Source organism: Ambystoma mexicanum, chromosome 7q (assembly GCF_040938575.1).
Source record: "Ambystoma mexicanum isolate Mex_15411 chromosome 7q, UKY_AmexF1_1, whole genome shotgun sequence".
Classification (NCBI taxonomy): Eukaryota; Metazoa; Chordata; class Amphibia; order Caudata; family Ambystomatidae; genus Ambystoma; species Ambystoma mexicanum.
This window is the reverse complement of record NC_090941.1, coordinates 221,573,792-221,590,516: the sequence shown is the minus strand read 5'-3', so window position 1 is coordinate 221,590,516 and position 16,725 is coordinate 221,573,792.

Genomic DNA, 16,725 nt, shown 5'->3' with positions numbered 1-16,725 from the left:
CCTCAATACCCACAATGTTATCTAAGGCCTTCTGCACTTCCTTTGGCAATCCTCTCTTAACAATAAAATAGAATGAGATCTAACGATCCGATGGTCCTCCCGTGTCAGCCCTCCACATCTCTTGGAATTTAATAATTAATTTAGCTGGATCCTCATCATTCCCCTTTGTACACTGCATCAGGTACCGTAAATCGGGGTATCCGGGAAAGCCCTCCGTAACGCGTCCTATACTTGTGCTCTAATTCCATTAAACGGTGCTCCATCATGCTGATCGTCCCCCAGGGTTATATGCGTATATCCAGCTTTAATCCACAAATCCTCAGCCGGGTCCCCAATTAAAGCAACCATCAAGCTCTTAAGATCCACTATTGCCAGGGGTCCCCCTGCTGTTTGCTTTTCAAATCCACTTGCTCACCCCTGCTGTGAGCTGTGGCAGGGCTTTAATTAAATTAGTTGTATTGATCTGGGGCCAAGCACATACTGTGTTATTCCGCCCCCTTATGTATCAGGAGCATCTGCGTATTCACCCCACTTCTCATGCCCTTCTTCACACTTTCCATTTTCTTATTGTCGCCATCCATCTGGTCCTATTCCTCAACCTGCCCTAGCCCCACGTGCCTAATGCTTGGAGGGTCCTCTCAGCCGCCACTTCACCCCTTTCTTCTTCTTTGCCCTGGTCCTCATTGAATGAGTCACTGCCATCCTCCATCTTGTCATCTCCCACCACTGATCCTACATATGGCCACTTACCCCCCTCCTTCCTTTTTAACACATACATGTTTTATTCCTCCCTGATTAATTCTAAACAACATATTTCCTGGTTTCCATTCTCCTGAACCATATTCTGGTTCCCATCTGACCCTCACCTCTCTTGAGGATTCTTGTATCCTGTTAAATTCTGTTAAGAACCCTGCCAACCTTTTTTCAAACTCCCTTAACCTGACACCTGCAGATGGCGATTCTTCAGCATGTGCGTGTGGGAGCGGTTGACTGTTGTGTTACTGGTGCTGAAGGAGTCCTTACCATAGCATTAGGGGTGCCTGTCGCAGCAGGTACATATATTTGTGTACCCTTATGTGGGATATGCTGTCAAGGGATATAATCCCCCCTCCACTCCAGTGGCACCCCACCCTCATTGTCTCCCTCCCTTCACATTTCATCTCTCTGTCTCCATTCCTCTACTCCATTTCCTTGATCTTCTGTATCTTGGAACATGCTCCAAAGATCTAAAATGTGATTTCTCTTCTCTTGCCACTTCCCCTTATGATTAGCTACAAAAAATGTGGACATGTGCTCCAAGATGTTCTTGTTGTGTGAGCCCTGACCTGGCCATGGGCTGGGCATCCCCCCTCCCTCTGTCTCAGCAATCTACTGCTTATGATATTTCTCCACCCTGTCATGATACAGTGTCAGGGCCTTATACATGTGTTCTATTTGGTGTTCCTCTCCCCATGCTAGTGACATCTATCGCTTATTAATCCTGCAAAGTCACACTAATGCTCTGCGCACGCTGCCGCTTGCTTGTAAGGGAAAAAGAAAAACAACCCCCCCTTTTCTCTCCTTCTTCATTGCACAGATACACCACTCCACGAAACAATCCAAGGCCACACCACACTGCGACACACACAATTACCGCCCCTTCCAGGACCTGTTCTTTATCCAATGATACACGAATATAATGCTATAGAATCACAAGCTAAAATAACAACCACTACCTGTTCCAGGTCTATTATGAGACTACTACTTTTATTTCTAAATTTGCCCTATAAATAATACACTATCTAGTGGTTCCACCTTCCATCCCCTTCGGAGGAGGGGCTCCCTGATTTACCTTTGCCTCACTTTATAATGTCTTACCAAAATACTCTCTTTCTAGTACCCATTTTAACAACAAATAATCCTAACCTCACCTATGTCACATCAACAACCTCGCTCTCCATGTGCTCATGCCTCTCATACTCCACCAGGCATCTGTCCCCTACGTGTTATCACTTACAAGAGTCTACTCACATGTGGGTGCTCACCCAAACTCCTCCATCACAAGGTTCCAACACCAGCCTGCTCTCTACTTCAAGCCGCACCCCTCTTCAAATAGCAGAGAGGACTTATCTTAAAATGGCTCCTGCTAAACCACACGGAACACATGTTTTTTCGGGACCAGTCGCTGTAGATCAGCATGGCTCCTTCTGGAGAAGCGACCTGGAAGCCTCTGCAAATACGGGGGGCGCTAGGATCATGTCGAGGTCACCAATAGAAGGCAAGTCCCTGAACGCTCACACGAGAGAGAATACAACATGCTAGGGAGGAAAGGGCCAAGTCGATCTTGTAAGGATAACAAGTTTTAATCTCACACGCAGATTAGAGGAACATCAAAAAACATTGTCGTACATGATGCAATACATAGGGTAAAGTCCCACATGGCTGGTTGGTGTGCGCCTATACAGGATACATCTGCCCCATAATGTATGCCAGGCCATTGGTTCCAGCCCAATCTGTCCATCTTTCATCACGTGGGCGCTGCAGTGATCATCTTCTCAAGTTGGAGGTCAAAGAACAAATTAATTATACTCCTACCATAGGACTACTTTATCACTCATACTGTGCACTTGGCAGGCCTTAAGAGAGGCTCAAGGGAGGTTCTTGGGCACTCAAATCTTCACACACATTTCACTCACTCTCTTCTGTGCCATCCGGCTCCAATGTCTCCACCTTCATTTTGAACTATAATTTATCCCTCCCAGTACTTTGCAATACAAATCACACGATTTTTGCTTCTAGAATGTGTCCTGTTCATCCTCTTTGAACATTTCAAGTCATGCTACTTTGGGGTTGGTGGTCAAGAGGCACTGGTGCCATGGAATTCAGGAATCTTAAGGTTTAGTCAGTTATATGGGCTGTAACTCCTGGCCGCCTGGGCATGGGCCGAGTCATGTTCTGGCCAGTGTGAGATAACATGAACACCAGGCACCGGTCTGTGATCATGCCTTTGAGGGGCACATTCCTCTCAAACTTCTTTGTAACACTATTAGAACAATGAATAGGTGTTGTGGCAGCTGTGGGTGTGGGCTGTCCTCATGGGAGTTCAGGCATGGCTGGAGATGTCCCTAGTCTCGCAATTTGGGCCTTTTGCATACAGTACCGCATTTGCCATTGACAGACAATATATGGTTATATTGGAGTGGGGTTTTATTGCTGGGAGGATGTTTTCTCACCGTCCCCTCTGACCCATCATAGTGTTGGAATCTATCGCCCCTCACTCTAAAGCGGGGGGGTGGGGCGGGCTCCCCCCTTCCCATCACTTCATCCATCGGCATTGAACTAAATGACCCAAAAAGTGACTTGTTTCTACTCTCATAGGGCTAAGATTTGTTTGTACAGAGGTGTTCAATGTTTAATAGTCTTTGGTACAGAGAAGACATTGTTGATCAACCGTGATACCGAGGGGCTCCTCTCTTTGTTCGAGCTAGCAATGATTTTCTATTGCACGGTTGAAGGAAACTTATTATGACAGCCACTTCTTCAAAGCTATGATCGCTTTCTGATAAAACTGTCCATACTAACTTTTTTCAAGGGCCCAAAAGCAGGGGGAAATGTAGTGTTAACCTTTCGTTTAACGTGAGAGAAGGGCCTCTTGAATTGTAAGATTATGTAAGAATTTGCGAGAGGAAGTCTTGTTATTATTCCTCCCTTTGGCTTTTTTGTTTTTTTTTGCATGTCCATTGGAACAATATGTTTCCTTTTTTGTGTCACCTTTCTGCCAACAGGAGTACTGTCCTGATTTCGTGAGTCAAGAGACAGCATTTCAATTCGCCACTTGACCCCGTCATATGCTGCCTTCCCTGATAAAATTCGAACATCTTTGTGGACTGCTGACAGCTGGGTGCGATTAAGATTATCCTGAACAATACCCATTAGTTGGCTAGTAGCATTTTACAGGATAGAAACTGTTTGGGAAAGATCAGATCTCTTAGAGTTTTGATCACGTTTAATAATTTACACAACTCGGCTTCTTAGGCTGAATTTTCCAATTTGGACAAAATGGAATTCAGGATCATGGTGTATGTTCTAACTTCAACCTTTATGCTGTCATAAAGTGAAAGAGAACAAAATATAATTTAGTGCGACCAGAGCAGTTTGAGCATGTGTACCATTGTCCAAATTTAAGGCTGCGTTTGGGGGCGAGGGTTATTTGTACATCCCCGGATGGGGTGTAGAGGTATATGATGAAATAGAAAAACTTTCAACCCCTGAGCTAGGGCCCGAGAAGATTGTGGGTGAGTTTACTTGACCCCCTTGAATTGCCAGCATTTCCTCGTCCGTGATGGTCAAAGGCACCAATGCACCTGGTTTAGACACTGAAGCTGTCTATTTTGCCACCAATTTAAAGTAAGTTGAGATTTTGTTTGTCTCTTTAGCAGCTGACAGCAGCATATCATCATCCAAACCCTTAAACCTTGATGAAGAGAGGGTTAAATTACACGCCATTTCAAACATTTTCTCTGTAATTGTTCGGTCTTATTGCTTGGATAGACTTCTCAGGGCGTACCTAATCCTAAGGATAAGAGAACAGTCTATATATTCAATGCTCATGATTCGTATTCAGTGCGTATGAGCCACCATATTAAACAGCAATGATTTCAGGCAATGTTCCCTCACACTGTTTTCTCAACCGGACGGACACAGAATTACAGACGGGTGCAACACTGTTATTGGAGCTTACATGAAAAGTTCAAATCCTCACCGCTTGGCATCCAGGAAACAGAGAGTAAGTCCCCACCATAGGCACCTGCTGTGCGCTTTTCAACACTATGAACATCAGCCAACAGACTTGTTCAAAAAGTAAATCATGTCCACTTCTTGATATTCAGATTAGTCACTCAGGCAGTCTCTGGGGGATAGTATTTCCTCACCCCAGCCGACCAACAAGAGGCCAACAGACCTCTACACTACTTAGCGGTGCTCCGCGCAGCTCCAAAGGTTTTAAAGGATAGTGTGTAACTTCAAACACGGTCTGTATGGCAAGCACTCCTCAAACAGCAATAGTCCGCTCCAGCATACCGGCAGACCAACAGTACTCTGCAATACTCCACTATAAATTATTCAAGGGAATAACTGCTGGGCGGCACTTGGTAGGGCTTCGAGGGATTTTCTTTTCTGAAGCTGCTGCCCCATGGTGAAGAGCGCATGGTAAGAAAACGTATCATAAACACCGCTGATTTGCAGTATTTTATTGCTGAATTGGGAGTCCTCAATGCAGCAATTTGGGAAACAACTAATCTAGGGAATACGCTGTCACTGAGCTGTGGTAGAGGCAGACAATAAAGTTGCTCAACATCTGTTCGGCTAGCTGTGAAATATGACTCAAATGGGCTGTGTCTCCTTTAGACTTAAACTTTGTCAGAATGTGAATTGCTGTCCTTTAGCTGTAACATGTGCTTCAAATGTGCATATCTCATGTGTTTGAAAGATTGACTACAAATCAGGTGACAGCCTTTAGACAACTATGCACACGCTCATCACCCAATTGGACATCGAATCGCGCTACATCTAGTACACAGCGGCCTTTCATTCTTCACCACAGCTAAATGTAAGCCATAAACCTTGCTCATATCAAATACTCATACAATTTGATACGAAAGGAATGTGATTTGAAACATAGCATTTTATCCGAGGGTTTGACATTTCATGCATTTTCTCCATAAAATGTGTTAGAAACTAACACATTGCAGTATGTGTGCAACATGATTGCACACCCATGTGCAGAACATTGCATTGTTCAGAAGACACATTTTCATGGAATACATCACCACCAGGTCACATATTAATGCCAGTGTGCATTAAATGCGTGCCTTTCCATATGAGTAGCATTCTGACAGTTTGACCCTGGGCACGATGACAGATTTTGCATGCTAGAAACTCTAATCCTTGTTTCTGAGGTTACTGTTTCCCTTTATCATCTCTACATTATTTATTTATGTACAGGTTAATTTCAGTAAAATATGTATAATATTGTTACATATTGCAAAGTGACCAGAACGTACAATGCTTGCCATACAGTGCATACCTTAATTGCACCAGTACATTCCAGGAGAAGAGGAAACTGTGTTTCTCATGTAAATGACATGTGAGTCCTCGAGGCAAATAAAGCTCCCGCTGAAGCCCACTCATTATTCCAGAGTGCTGTTTCTATTGCCTGCGATGGTTGCTTTCGCCCAGCCATTGCCCTCGGGGGTGATGATGTGACTTTCTTACTGACTCATTCGCCAAGTACAATTGCTTTAGCACCAAATCCACAAGAGAGGCACAAATTACACTTCACTTTTGCTGCTGAAATCCCAAGGGAACATCAGTGTCAAATGGCTTGCCACTTAAGCTTAAAAAACGCAGCAGACCTCACAGAATGCGAAGTGGTTGTCAAGCCAAGCCGCGCGATACATCCTAAGGGAGAGCACTAGTTACTGGACACAGTGTTGTAAAAATGTTTTTCACAAAATGATTTAATTCTGCAGAAAGCGGGCATAGAAAAATAGACTGACAGGCTACTCAAATAGTATAATTTTTTGGATATCACCATAGTCCTTAATTATTTGTGACATATCACACTTATGGGTAACAGCTCTTCTGATAGATGTTAAGCTTAAACATACATATGTGTTTTGAACGATGGCAGTGCGAATCCACATGGGAGAGTTGTGTGCAGAAACGAAAACACATTTTGCAATGTTACCTTGCTGGAATTGTGTGTACCCACATGCAACTCTATACAAGTTCTGCGATTATTCATCAATGTATTAAAAAATGTATATATATTTTCCAATGTAAGTCTTAATTGGTATGTTGTATGTTGAATTGGTATGTAGTGTTCAATTTCTGCATAATATTTCCAGTTAGTCCACTAAAAACTTCATTTTACGTGAGTCTTATTTTTGACAACATTGCCTTGGTTTCCAAAACGTACAATTATGATGCTATGTGCTTAAACATGAACAACATGGCCATTAGAATCCTCAGTGAGCATTGGGCTGCAAAAATAAGTTGTTTTTATGTTATGTTATGGTAATGTGATGTATACTGTGCACCACTTCCATGTTCATATAAGAGCACAGCCTGATTACAGCTGACGATGAGTCCCAAAAGTGACAAGATTGCTAGTTTGTGAATTGCTTAGGTAATCGGCAGCAGTGTTGAATTCCAATGGTACTGAGGCTGTCCAGTATCCTTAAACCTTGCTTGAAAAAAAGAGAAAGGAATCCAATGAATTGCACCAGATTGTTGTTAGGCAGAATCACCTGCTGTACCCGTTGGGAACACGACAGACAATTAGGACTACAAGTGTAAGCACAATTTCACCTTTGGTAGAAGCCTGTACTACACAGTAAAGTGGTAGCAATGACTGAGCAACCAGACTTATCTCAAGAGTTTAAGTGAGCAGTAGAACAAGTTACACAAAGGACCAAACCAATAAAGTGATTTATTTACTCAATCATTTATAAAACATTACACTAGCATAAGCAGTTCAATATCGCGCAAAGATACACCACAAAAATCCAACTGTTAACTAAAAAGGTTTAGCTCAAAAATGAAGTGTGAGCAAAATGGCAATTTAGATACCTGGGAAAGGGAGGAACAGACAAGGTTATAAAAATAGACAGCCCAAATACAATCATAGGCAGGGCAAAGGGTTCAAGTTACATACAACCAGCAATTCTTCTCAACAGGCCTCGGCCAAAGCCAATGATTCAGAGTCTTTTGTATAGGATAGCACAGTTCTGGTAAGTAACGGTTAAGTATTTGCCAAATATTTTTATAGGATTTGGCTTGGCGAAAAGTTTGATGAATGTTTAGGGAAGGACAAGCTTCACGCACTTTCTCGAAGGCCAAAAAGATTTCCGGACCGCGTTTGCAAAGTACCTTTTAAATGAAGAAAGCTGTAGCTGAGGCAGTGGTACCTGGCAGTTCGAGAAGCTCTCGCTGTTCCTGGGCTTTAATCGTGGGGACAAGAAGGAAGATGTCGGAGGTTCCTGCACTGTCCAGCGAAGAGGCCAAAAGCTGTTGCAAGAGGTCGGTTTAAGGTTTGAGTGCCTTAAAGTCCCCCTGGATTCCTTCCCTCTGGCTACCCGATTTTCAACAGCACTCTGGAGAAAATTCGACCAGAATGGGATGGTGTCGAGTTGGGTGGACCCACCAAACTCAAGGGAAGAAGTTAACCTTGAAGGACTTCTCTGTCGTCGAGTTTCCAGGCAATTCAGACATGCAGCAGGGCTTCACCGGTCGTCCAGGAGTTGCAGCAGTCCTCTTCCTTCCTCTCCTCTTCGGTTATTTCGTTCCAGTGGTCGACTCTGCTTTCCAAGTCCCAGAGACCTGCTTTTAAGCAGTTTTCCCCCATTCATTCAGCCTCTCTGTCACTCACACAGCAGGGTGGCTGTCCTTGCCGGACAGCCAGCCGGCCAATCATACCAGAGTGCATTCAGGTCTCCTAGGAGACTAAGCACAGGGAGTTTCGGGCACCTCCCTCACATTCTGCCCACCCCAGACACGCTGGCAACAGAGGAGGACTTCAGCACAGAAGCCTGCCAAAGGGCATGAACAAAGGGACCAAACCTGGTTTGGCGTGCAGAGACAAACACAAGAAGGACTTTTCCTAAAAGAAATGGCGAAAAAAGATGACCGGAGTCTGTTTTTACAGATAGGTCTGGGGCGCCATATTGAAAAACATGGCTACTTCTGATTTTTAGCTACCGTTGTTAGCGGTCGGGAAAAATCACGGTAGTTGATATAAACCACTGCCACCAGCCATTCAAAATAGGAAAAGGTAACATTTTAATGTTAAATGAGTGTTTTCACTAAGGGGAGGCTAAGCAACCCCTCCAGCACTCTATAGTAAGATAGGGTGTGCTGGGTCAGTAAATGTAAATAGACTAGTAAAGTTAATTTAACTTTAAATGCTCGGGGAGACAGTAGTCAGTCCAATTCAACTTCTGAATTGTTCTCCATATGTCTTCATTTTCCCATTTGAGGACCCATCTCTTTCTCCTTCCTTCTTTAGTTGAACGTGTGTTCTGTCTTTATATAGATATTTGAAATATTCTGTCCAACGTTTTTCCAGGACATCCAATTTCATACTTCCTGATTTGGCAGACTGGTGGTTCAGGAGGGTCCAGAGATCTCTCGAATTGTTGTTTTTAAGGGTGCTCAACATGGTTCCTGCATCATGTTGGCAGAGTGACAGTTGGCTTCAATTTCTGCTTGTTTTTGTTTCATCTTTTGGATGTTTACTGCAGTCATCATTGTAATAAGGGCACTAGTCATTTGTTTTTTTTTCCGCTCTATCATGTCTAGCGATATCTGCTAATCTTGCTTGCCACATTTGACTTGCTTCATTTTCTTCAATAAGCCGATCTTGTATTTTATTCATGAAAACTTCGAGATATATCTGTTTAGAATGAATTAGTGTGAGTAGGGTGGCTTGACCTTTCACTGTTTCAATTGTGGCTTCTTGAAGTTTTAGAAATGGGATCATCGTCTGTGTTGTCATTGCAATAAGCATGTTTTGTAAATCTAGCATGGTTTTTGGAATCGGATCCTGATGAGAGAGTTCGGTTGGCACGCATTTGCATTTGTTGTCTGCTGGAGCAACAGCTTCTTCATATGTCCCTGTTTTCGCACTCCATAAAGTGGGCAATTTCTGTTCCAATAAAGGCGTACTTGTTTTCTCATATTTTGAGTTAAGGTGTGTTTCGCTCTGCGATTGTAGTGTCAAGCCATTATGTAGGGAACTCAATGTATTCTGTACCTTTGGGTTTTTTGTCTCACATAATTTACCAAAGACTTCTTTTATTTTTTCATGATTGTTCATCAAACTTTCTATTTCAATGATGTCCAATGAAAGTCTCGCTGTCCTGGAGTTTTTCCCTTGTGTAACCTGCTGTAATAGCGCTTCTTGTGGTTGACGTAATTCGTGAAGTAATTTCCATCTTTGTTTTGCCAGTTTCGCTCTCTCTTTTGTGATGGTTCAGTCATTTCTGTTTCCCGTGAGTTGTTGTTCCCATGGGGGGTTGCTGAACCCATTATGTAACGAGCCTTTCCCTTGAATGTTTTGATGGTCATGGATTGAATGTATATTTACTGTGTCTTCGTCTGGTTGTCATGGCCATGTTTCTCTCTTTTAAGTTTCGTGGGTTTGAATGCTTGGTAGGTTGCTTTTCAGAGATCGCCCGTGCGTGGTCATGCACATTTGAGGTTATGCATAATGGGCTCTTTGCTGTGTCTTGAGGTTTGTTTATTTTGTCTGCCTCTGTAGTATCTGCTTTATTGCCACTGTTTTGCTCTTCAGGGGCCATTTTAGTGGCTATTAACGTGCTCTCTGTCAGATTTAGAACAGGCTCTGAAAAGAAGGAGGCGGTCGTTGCGCAAAGCTCATCCCCCAAAGGTTGTTTGGAGGTCACATTGGAGGTCACTTCTTGGTACTCCAATCTCGCCGTATTTGACATAGATGGCTTTATTTCTGTCAATATGGTGTTTTGCTGTAACGATAAGGAAAGGTCGAGGGTTTAGTTCGCTGTCTGGTGCGTGGGCCACCCAGCGTGTTCATTTCTTCGATTTTTGCATTAGTTCTGCTGTCTGTTGTTAGAATCAGCTTCAGTTACAAGTTGTTCGAGATCTTTATGGTGTAGTGAGACCACCTCTTTAGCCTCAACGTCTATGGTTTCTTATTTAGGAGAGGTCAGACATTCAACAGAATATGCCTATAATTCTTTATTTGATAGTATCCTTTGTGTGAGGGTCAAAGGCATATTGCCCGCAGTCCCCTTTTGAAACGTGCAGGTATATTTGAACCTTGTCTGCTGATTGTGTGGGCCGAGCTAAACTGTCTACTCTGCACACTATTTCCCTCGTGATCTGTAACACTGTACAGGGGCGGTGGGATAAGCCTCTTTGTAGTGATGCACTGAGTCCCCTGCAGTAGACAAATTCGGGCACCGATCGATTCTCTTTCATGGGAGTGAATCGGTCGAAAGGCACAGATAAATTAGTACATGGGAGTAAAGGTAAACGATTACCTCATATGAAGTCTGTCACATGGGTGCCGCCAAGTCTGATGCCTTCCTACAGACTTGGCTACTCTTTCACAGGCGCAGGCTCCGGCTCAGTTACTGGGGGCTTAGAGGGCTAATGTGCGTGTTTTGTCCGGATGGCTCACAGTATCGCAGTCCTGCGGAACCACGGACTGCAGACTGCTCCCTTGTCAGTCCCTTCGTGGTCCGCTTTGCGGGGGACTGAGGATATGTAGCTACCAGTCCCAGGTCCACAGTCCTCGATGTACACTCCTCCAATGGTAGAAAGAAAAAGAAAACACTGTAGCACCGTGACAGCGTTCATTGAAGGTGCTGCAGACTGCTCCCTTGTCAGTCCCTTGGTGAAATCTTATTAAGACAAGTTTGACGTGTTACATGCAGAGGTACAGTTTGAACTATGACAAAATAACCGTATTGGTTAACTTATGGAATAATGCAAGGTTCCAAACATTTCAGAAACCTACTTTTCAGGCAAAGACGGGAAATTCGCGGAGGCCCTGTGCTCGAGGTAACTGTAGACAAACTTCTCCGATTTGAACAATTGTCAGAGAACATGAAACGGCATTGCAAATGAGATTCTTAATGGAGATGTTACATTAGGCGATGCTCAGCATGGCAGTCTTGGAAAAGAGACAGGGATACAGTATACGTCAGCTTCAAGCATCAGCAGCAGGTGCACAGCATTCAGGTGTAAGGCCATTGAGAGGGATTGCTAGGGCATGTCTGGTCTTCAACAAAAGATCATGGGTAGCCTTGATCCTGCTTCTGTAGTAAGGGTTACAGATCAATTACAAGGGACAGACAAATCGACTTGCATGGTAAGCCATCATAGATAATATACATTTTCACTCAGAACCTTCCTCAAGAGATGAATAATTATAAGTGCCAGCCTACAGACGAACTCAATGCTGAAGGAAATACTGGTTGAGTGCAATGCAGATCCCAAAGCAAGAACTGACGTGAAGAAATAGAAAACAAGAAGCAAACCAATAGCTAGCTATACATGGGGTCTGAGTAGTAGAAGCACCATACAATGACATGCTCTCAGTATGAACATAACAACCATCAGAGACACTTCCAGAGGCAGAATTCACAAGCGTAAATGGACCAAATGAGAATGTCTAATTCATCCTAGTGTTTATCTTTAGGTCATTGTATAAACACACATCTATGGTGATAGTACAGAACTGGTGCTTCGGTACAAGTGCAATTTGTTCTAGGAAATGCATTTTTGTACCAGTGAAAAGTTTTACCTACTTCTAGTGCTTTTACCTGATGCAAAAATGGGTTGAAAGCATGCATGTTTGCATCTCGTCAATTTGTGCTGTAGTGCTAGTTGCAGTTGCATTGCTACAGATTTTCTGTAATATCACCCCAGTTATGTATAGAATATTCAGAGTATTACACTGCTGTACTAATACTTATCTTGCTTTATCTGTTAATGCAGGTGAGGTATTAGTATAGCACTGTGATTATCCCAATCAATATGTTTTACATAACTAGGGACGTTATTGGAAATGTGACAATCTGCAGATGAGACAACCTGTCAAACAGACAGCACCCCCAACGACTTCGGACTTCTAGTTAGGTTTGTGTGACCCTCATGGATATCATGCAAGGGATAGACTTGGGGGTTCACATTTCTACCTCAAAGGTAGTTGACATTTGTCTGTCCTATGGTGTTTTATTTCACTCTCAGATATTGGTGTCCTTTGTTTGTTCTATGTGTGTATGTTTCATTCTGTGCTTACCATTTTTGTTGAGGTCTCCCTCACAAGGAAAATGTTGTCTTACACCCATCTTGATGGGTTAAAGCCACACATCAAATTCCTCATTGAGAGAAGCCTTACTTTCAGCTCATGCTGATGCCAGGAAGTCCAGTTAGAGATCATGCAATGATATGATATGATAGGGCATTTATAACGTGCCTATAAACAAGTGTTTCAAGGCGCGACGAGGCAAGGGAGGGGAACAAAAGGGAGGACAGACAATGATCCTACTAGGCCAGGTGTCATTTGGATCACACAATTGCGTGGGAGGGGTGCAGGGACAGTGCAGTAAATGGGAAAAGATAACAATACGTAAGTAACGGCCAGCTTGTGGCAAGTGCATGGCTAAGTGCAGACATCCAGTGTCAAGGGATCTTAGGGAGGACTGTAAGGACACATAAACAGTCCCCAAGTGTGGGGGTTGCCAGGTGGGCGGTGCAGTTGTGTGACGCTGGCTAGTAACTCTGATCGGACCGGGGCCCGAGATCAGATGGTGGCCAGGTGGCCAGTGCAGTTGTGGTTACATCCAGGAGGTCAGCAGAGGAGAGGGGGAGAAAAAGCAGCAGCAAAGAGAAAGGTTTTGAGGTTCTTCTGGAACCGGAGATGGTTCTCCTCAAGTTTAAGGGAGGTTGGGAGGCTGTTCCAGAGGGAGGCACCAGCTGCAGAAAAAGATCTACCACCAACTTGTTGCTTGGAGAACCTTGGATAACACATTCTGGTATTTTTACAAACTCGTAAACATTCCTGTGGAATTTATTCTGCTGGGAGCCATGCATTTCAGGTGGGGGGGCATTCTGATTTTTTCAGATAACAAGTCAATGGCTCTGAAACTTCCGGCCTCCTTTTCTGATCTTTGCTCTCTCCACACACCAGCCAAGAAACATTGAATCTCCACAAACAGAATACTCAGAAGTGAAAGAGGCCCCTCTTCTCCTTCCTGCGTGCAAGGTTACACGATGGAGGAACTGATCCTTCTCCCAAGAAGGATTTGCTAAATTGTTCCATGTGATCCTGGGTGTCCACTCTGAATCAGTCTCAGAAAATGTGCAGTCCAAACAAGGGAATTGCCACAGGAGAGGGGAGGATACTTTTAGAAACGGCCAACTTCTGAGGCCTAGCAAGGTGCCTGTATCTTTTATCCATCAAAGTTTGCATATGAACGAATATGGAGGAAAAAGAAAACTGCATGCAGAGAATGAAAGATTGCTGAAAGGTTGTACAGCTTGTGGGATATTTTAACCCATTCCAATGTGCCCCACTGCATTACTTCACAAATGGTGAAAGAAACCCCAAAATGGATGCGCTGACCACTATGCGCACCAAAATCTGCAAAACTGCATTTGGGTCACAACCAAGGAAAGACTGCACCCCTGCCACACGCAGTCAAAGTGGGGGGTGAAACCAGAATTATCACTGCAGGAGCATGCCAGTGGGCTTTGCCACATTCAACATGGAAAGAAACAGCATAGAGGTGCTAAAAACCAAAAATGCCTTTTAAAATATAGCGTTGCAACCTTCAAAGTGCTGTTTTGGTGCTAGATCCATTTTATTTCCTAGCAAATCATTGAAATTAAAAGAGTACTGAAATTACAGATCATCCAGGTGGCTCAGAGGAGCTGGGCCTCATTGACTGACAGCAGCTAAGAAATGTATTTCATGAAAAAGGCAGCCCAGCAATATTTATTTTCAGTTCCATGGGAAAAAGGCGGCTAAAAATTGCATCATATAACAATTTCAGCTGCAGAGAGAACTCCAAGCAAAGGCTGGATACATACATACAGACTGCAAACAAATTCCAGCACTAAAGGAAAGAATTGGTGCTGAATAAAATGTGTGTGCTCCAGAGGAAAATCTGAATTAAAAGACTCAGTAATGTGTTTTTTCCAGGAAGGAAGTGCAAAATTGCCTGTTTTAAAACATGTTTTGTTGAAAGACCTAATTCTGGAAGAAATGTAAAAATCCACCTATAAACTGTATCATTTATATGTTTTAATGAAAGATATAGGTAACTCAAAGTTAAAACCCAGTCTAGAGTTAACTAACTAATTAATCTGATCTGTCGCCTTAGCCTAGGAATGGGTAACATCTCACTGCTGGCAAAAAAGGACTAATTTCTGTGGGGAGGTTTTGCATACTCTGGACAAAGGGCCTCATCAGACTTTGGTCTGTGGCTCAAGAAAAGACAACGGCAGACCTGAACACTCATCCCCACAGGGGAGGGGCAGGAAACTTCCCTCTCAAGGAGGAGGACCCCCACCCTGATCAAAGGAATTTGACAGCTGTTGCCAATTGAAAGAAAAGTAAAAAAAAAAACTGCTGAGGATTTTTGGTGGTTAAATGCCTATTTATAATTAAGCTTTAAATATCTCTAATTTTGCCACATGAAGGAGGACAAATCTAAAAGTTGGTAGTTGTACATCTAATTTTAAGCTCTTTCTTTGAAGACGTGATTGAACCCTGTACTACATAAGTACAAAAGTTATACAGAAACACGAATTGCGCCAAGACTAGTGATGCTGCAAATTTAATATTGTATACCGTGTTCTAGGGGTGATTGCACAGATATGTACCTAAATAGGAATTGTTAGGTCAAATCTTTATGATTAAAATTAACAAAATTCCATAGAAAGACAAAGCCAGCAATTTAAGGATTTTTGCACACTTTTCATTGTTTTTCTAAGCCATTTTCAACTGTCATTTTAAAAGTGTAAATTTGCAAAAACACGTTTCTCTCTTGTTTGGGGAGGGAAGATTGCATTCAAACTCTATATACTGTTCTTTTATTCCTGAAATACCTGCTGCTTATTGACATCTGTGTAGAACTGCTCATTGATGAATTAAGAACTTTGCAGGGGGAAATCTTAACCTAAGCGTTATCTTTTCAACAAGCCAAAACTGTTATTTTTGCTGTGTTTTGCATTCTGTGTTGCTAAAAAGTGAATTCAATTGTCTTACTTACTTTTTATTTGTATTGTCACCACATTGGTGATCGCTGCCCCATATATTAAAACTTGTGTTTGATTTGAATTTTAAATAAATAAATAAATATTGCCTTTAACAACCAGCCTGATTCCTGGTCCATTGTGACATGGGGGCATTTTGGGAAGGGATGTGTGATTTGAGTGATATATCACTCAGAATATTGAACCTATAGACATAATAAATAAGTATTTCATTTGTGCATTGCATGCTAGGATGAGACCCGGGTGTAATGACTGATTGAAATCCATAACAAGCTTCTATACGTTTTCTAGTAGCACAATGATTTTTCAAAACCTTCGGGATACCATCCCAGTTCACAAAACAGGGAGAATGGATGTACATAAATGTAACCAACCTCCAGTTAACAGAAATGAAAGCCGATATTTCATAGTCAGCTTGCATCAACTCTGAACTGGGGTGTTGATACGATAGAATTCATGTTAAACTGGGGGAAGGAAAGTCAGCATCCATCCGGGGTGCCAAACCTAACAGGCTGTCAGGAGATGCTCACACTTTCTCCACGCTGCCTCCTATTAATTTTCTCATTTTGTATTCAGTGCCTAAAGTCCTGTATGCCGGTTCCTCCTGCTGTGCCACTCTTAACTCATGAACATTACACTAGGAAGCATGCTTCAGTGAAGTAAAGATGCATGTCCCTACAACTGCCTTCCAGCATATACACTAGGAGCAGACTTTGCATGAGTTGTCTCATTTTAGTCACCCTTATAAATATCTGGAAGTTTCTTTGGTTTTATTACGTTTGTCAATTCTCTGACATTACACATAGTAGAATGATACTGGATTCTTCTGGATCCATTAGTAGCATTATCAGTTTTACAAATGGAATACACCTCATACAATGAATGCAGATTGGACCTTTCTTCATAGCAATTCAGGAA